Source organism: Dendrobates tinctorius, unplaced genomic scaffold (assembly GCF_039654945.1).
Source record: "Dendrobates tinctorius isolate UK_male_01 unplaced genomic scaffold, ASM3965494v1 ptg000254l, whole genome shotgun sequence".
Classification (NCBI taxonomy): domain Eukaryota; kingdom Metazoa; phylum Chordata; class Amphibia; order Anura; family Dendrobatidae; genus Dendrobates; species Dendrobates tinctorius.
The window spans coordinates 12,441,092-12,447,091 of NW_027361921.1; positions in this window are offsets into that span (position 1 = coordinate 12,441,092).

Sequence of the window (6,000 nt, forward strand, 5' to 3'; positions counted from 1 at the left end):
TATTGTGAATGAGCCGATGTTCCAAACAGAATAAAAGTGCAAATATAAAATTTGATTCAATATCTATTGAATAGATATTAAAGCAAATAAACAACTTTGCAAATATTCTTCAATAAAAAAAATATAATTTTGTTCCTATGTGCAGCCGTTGTCCATGATTAAATGTAGTATGATCATGCAGTCATATTTTCTACTATTTTGAGTACTGTAACATGAATAGCTAAAACCACACTGGAGGATCCCATACAGGTACTGTCACAGATTTACCGCGACAGAGAGGAGCCAGAAGACCACAGCTTTTGATTTCTCCTACTCTTGCATTGGCTAGAAGCACTTCACCTTCGTATTAAATTGTGTAAACGTCTTTGGGCGGTGCATGGGTTAATCTGCTCTGTTGAGCACTCCTGGAGCGAAGGCTCTCATCTGTGCACTGTTAGCCACTCCCATCTCCTATACAATCTGGGTCCTGGCTAGCACTCTTTGTCAGAGTGGCTTTTGCTGCATGGCTGGAGGTGGTTGGTGGTGATTTGAGTAGGCAGGTAGTGGATTTATCTGAGACTATTGCTAGGTTTTGAGTGTGTGATAATTCCCTTCTCCTCCTTTGGTTTAACCCCATCCTCCACTCCCCGATGAATACCTATGTTATATGTGTATGCATATTTATATGTTTGGTATTTTTTGTTAGCCCTGTTGGTATTACAGTGTTAGTCTGGTCTATTACAGTACACTACTACTCCCCTCTTCCCTGGGTGGGGGAAAGGTGCAGACTGATGGTGGATTTAGGATCTAAGGCAAGGTATGTGGCCCCAGCACCTTCACCATCAGGAGTAACCCAGGGAACAAGGCAAGCTAGGGGCCTCTAGCATTAGGGACAGAAAAGAAGGAAAAAATAGAAGCAGTTTAACGGCACTAAGGACATCAGTTCCACATGCATTTCAATGATGGATCCTTACACACTGAAGACTAGCAGTAACAAGCAATTGGTAATTGGTTCTTAGCATCAGAAATATACAAATATAGCAACATTCATAAAAAGAAAAATGATGCGGCACTCACCAAATTGCTGAAATGGTAACGATGTCTTTTATCTTTGATTACGCCATTAATGGTTCAGACAAAGCTATTCAGACATGCAGGTATAAAGAGGCATGTGGGGAAGGAATTTGGTGAGTGCCGCATCATTTTTCTTTTAATGAATGTTGCTATAGAGGATAGAAGGCCCTGTTCCTTGGACACACAACAACAGAGTTGTGACATTAGCTTTGACCGAAACCATTTTTGCTCCATTATAATAAATCCTATCACTGCTCTAACAGGGCAACCGCAGCAGCTCAGCCTGGAGGTAGAAGATCCACGCACTGTTGTTTTGCAGCACCCCTAGCACATCATGTTTGAGGACCATGACTCCCAGGCAACCCTTAGTGGAGCCCAAGATCACTTTTCCTAATGGGTTCTATGGGGGGCATGACAAGTTTGTTGTTTTCAGGGAGGCCTGTAAACTATACTACAGATTACATCCTTGTTCCTCAGGATCCAAGGAGCAATGGGTGGGGCTAATAATCTCGCTCATTCAGGCTGACCCCCAAGCATGGGCATTCTCTCTCCCGTCTGACTTCTAGTCTCTCCAGACAGTGGAGGAATTTCTTCTGGCGCTGGGTAATATATATGACGACCCTGATTGTGTCTCCCTGGCTGAGTCCACACTATGTAAAGTAATATTTAGTGTGCACACTGTCAACCAATGAGATGCTCATGGAATGGCTGTAAAGCACTCAACTCTAGACTATCAGAATTCACTCTACACTCTTGGGTTTATGATGAAAAGGTTTTATTCAAGTCCGTGCACAAAGAATTGGGAGCAGATCAAATGATGGTACAGAAAGGCAACTAAAAATTATAACAGACGTTTCCACCCATCCCAGGTTTTAATCATTAAGTCGCAAGAGAAAAGACCACATGTGAGAATTTAAACATGTAGCATGAGTCAGACAATATGAAACTTGGAAAAATTATAAAGATATAAACGAACATTGATCAAGGATGTTGGTCAAGACATGATGTAAATGAGCAAAAATCAGCATAAAGGGTATGAATTAAAAGTGGAAATGGAGCAGTAGGTGTCCACTCTTGTGGTAGTTGTGGAACAATCTATCTCAATTGTTAGTCAAAAATAATGTAGAAGAAAAAAAGGGAGGGAAATAACATTCATAAAATGAGGTGTTTGAGAACTAAAAATATACTAGTAGTATGTTGTATAGAGTGGGTGCCTAGGTGGCATACAAGGCTGACTGGTGTATACATTGTTGTGGACAGAAGCAATATACAATCAGTATCAATTGTTTAACTGTTTTCTGAAGGTAGCAGAGCAAGTTATCACATTAGTGTTAGGCTGTGTACCCACATAAGCTTTTTTTTTTTTGCATGTTTTAAGCGTTTTTACCAGCAAAAACGCTTACAAGAAGCATCCCATTCTTTTTAATGAATTCTGCAATTTTTGTGCACATTGATGCATTTTTACGCAGCATGCTCATTAATTTTGTAGAAAAAAAACACATTTCCAAGTATATTCTATTAGCAGGTGGATGCTCCTGTATAACACGCTTCAAAAACGCAAAAAAGCGCAAAAATTACACAAAAAAGTGCAGTTTTCCTGGGAAGGAGTCCATTTTTTCTGCATACGTGGGTACATAGCCTCATGGAAAGGGGAAGGATTTCCCCATGGGATCCACAATGAGGTTTCTAAGGGTGAGAGAAGTGTTGATAAACAAGAACCTGCTGGCTGTAGAATACGTCACCCCTATATGTAAGCTGAGTACCTGGATGGTGGTGAAGAAAGGTTGCTGGGTGACCTGCTGTGGGGATAGAAGGTGAGCAGGGGGATAGAAGTAAGTATAAAGAATTGTAAGTTATCCCAGGTTCAATGGTAGCGCAGGGTATGCATTACCTGATCTGGAGAGCTTGTATAGTGGCACTCCCGCGCCTTGCTGCACTGCTGGCGTGGTCATGGATGACTGGGTGAATGTATAAATAGTGGTAAGTACCGCTATACCAGAAGTGCGTCGTCCGGACAGGAAGTGACGCGGCGCCACTGAGAGAAGTGCAACTACGCATGTCTGCCGGTTGCTATGGAAGCGCTGATGCTTCCAGGTGAAGTGAAGGTGTATGGCAATATATTGGTAGCAAAGGGGGCGGAGTTCCCTTCTGTGGGTCCTGTAATCGATGTGGTTCCATAGAGTGATGTCATGTGGTGATATGTGAATAACAGGAAGGCAGAGACATCAAATGTCGCGCATGTGTGGTAATGGAAATGAGAGGGGAGCATGAGTTCCCCTCTTGAGGTCATAGGATGATATGGGGATATGAAAATAATGCGGTAGGGGACTTAGAGCATGGTATTAGGGGACCATGAAAAGTAGTCAGATATGTGGAGCTATATGTATAGGCTAGTGTGAAGTTAAGTAGGATTTAGAACATCCCAAGGGGTAGCTGATTAGCTAGAGGGCCAGCATGCTTAGAGAAGTGTAGCAGGGAGGATCAGCGTGTGTGTAGGAAAAGAATACTAGGGGTTAGAGAATAATGGAAACAATTACAAGTGCCAGTAAATCTCCCTGCTGAGACCCTTAGGTGTCAGAGTCTCCAGTGTTTGAATCCAAAAGGTTCCTCTGGATTTTAGGAGCTTAATGTGCTTGCCCCCTCTTCTTGGTCTAAGGATCTGTTCGATCATCTGGAATCTTAATTAAGCCACAGTGTGTCTGGCCTTGGACAAATGATCTGGTAGAGGTAGCCAGGTCTTGCCACAATGTATAGTAGACTTGTGGCTAGCTATACGTTCCCTAATATGTTGAGTGGTTTCTCAGACGTAGGGAAGACCACAGTGGCATTTTACCACAGACGACAAAGTTGGAGTCACGTGTGGTAAACTTTGATGGGAAAGGTTTTACCTGTCATAGGATAAGTGATATTGTAGGAACTCTGGTGTCCCTTGCCAGATGCAAAAGATTGCATCAATATAATGATTATAAATCACAGTGCTCTGTCTGAATAATTTGTTGTTGTATACGTACTGTTCCTCAAAACTGTTCATGTAAGCGTTTGCGTAGGCTGGTGCTACATTAGACCCAATTGCAGTTCCCCGTGTCTGGACATAGAATATGTCCTCAAAAAGAAAGAAGTTCTCAAGTAATACCAATCTAAGAAGATCAAGGCAGAGCTGAATGGAATTAGCAGATATACTGGATGCTATTAGGAGGTGTTCTACTGCATCATTGACTTTATCATGGAAAATTGAGGTGTATAGGCTGTTCACATCAAATGTAACAAGTAGGCTTTCTGGTGGAATAGAAGCGAAACCCTTGATAGTGTTCAGGAATTGACCTGTATCCAGCAGGAATGATTGTATGTTTTTTTACTAGCAGCATTAGGATTTTCTCTAGGTAAATGGAAGGGGGCGATAAGATGGGGTCAGTCAAGGCCTCTATTGGCCTGCCGGGAGGATTTGAGAGAGATTTATAAATTTTTGACAATGTGTAAAAAACTAGTGTGACTGGGTGTGGGGGTATTTAGAAAGGTAGCTGTTTTTTAGTCGATGGTTTGATTAGGAAGGTACGTCCTAATTAGTGTTTGAATTTTATTGTTTAGCATGCTAGTGGGGATTACTTTATATTTGTCTGAGTCAGCTAGTTGGGGGTGTATCTCATTGGTGTACATACTATGATCCATCATGACAGTGGCACCTCCCTTGTCTGCAGGTTTGATTAGGATTTGTTTGTTGTTTTGTAATGATTTGAGGGCTTATTTTTTTTCTCTAGTGTGAGGTTCTGGTGAGTAGGAAAGAACTCCAATTGTAGTTGGTGCTTTATTTGTTTAACCCCTTTCTGACATATGACGTACTATCCCGTCCATATGCCCTGGGACTTAATTCCCAAAGACAGAACAGTACGTCATAGCGATCAGCGGCGCCCCCGGGGGGAGCGCCGCTGATCGCGGCCAGGTGTCAGCTGATTATCACAGCTGACACCAGGTACTATGTGTGGGGGGCTGTCACGGACCGCCCCTGGCACGTTAACCCCTGGCACACGGCGATCAAACATGATCGCAGTGTACCGGAGGATCAGGGAAGCATCGGCAGAGAGGGGGCTTCCTCCGTGCTTCCCTGAGACCCCGGAGCAGCGCGATGTGCAGCGCTGCTCCGGGGGCCGCCTTCCCTGCAGGTCCCCAGATCCAATATGGCCGCGGGGGCCTTCAGGGTCCTGCAGGGAAGCGGCTTCCTCTGCCTGCAGAGCGCAGGCATGAGGAAGCCTTGTGCAGCGCCTGTCAGATCGCTGATCTGACAGCGCTGTGTGACGTGTCTGATCAGCGATCTGACACATGACAGTGATGTCCCCCCTGGGACAATGCAATGAAGTAAAAAAAAAAAAATAATAAAAAAAAGTGTAAAAATTTATAAAAAAAAAATCGCTAAATAAATAAAAAAAGAAATCCCTAATAAATTCATTTTTTGGAAATAAAAAAAATAAAAGTACACATATTTAGTATCACCGCATCCGTAACGACCTGCCCTATAAAACTTTAATGATAAGTAAAATATGACTTCGCTGGAACATTCCAGAATCTCCCATTGTTACACTACAGATTATACTTCTGCTTGTCACACGCTGCAGATGTGATCCCCCCTCCTTCCCCCTTAGCAGTTGTGTGTGTCTCCTCTGCCTGCCTCTGTAATAGGACACCAGGCATTTCCTGTGTCAGCAGCTCTCTCTCTCCCCCTTTCACTCTCCCTGCACAGCCAGGGAAAGGATTTCTTTTGTTCCCTGCCATGCGGCTGGAACAGGTATGGGAAATATTAAAAGAAGCCATAGCGCGCACCTTGTATGCGGCAGAGATATGAAAAGTACATTTCTGCAAAATGCATCGACCCAGCGTTCTGGCCCATAATTTTCACGGTTCCAGCACCCACAGAAATCGAGAACTGGATTTCTCCTAAATGGTGTGACATAATTA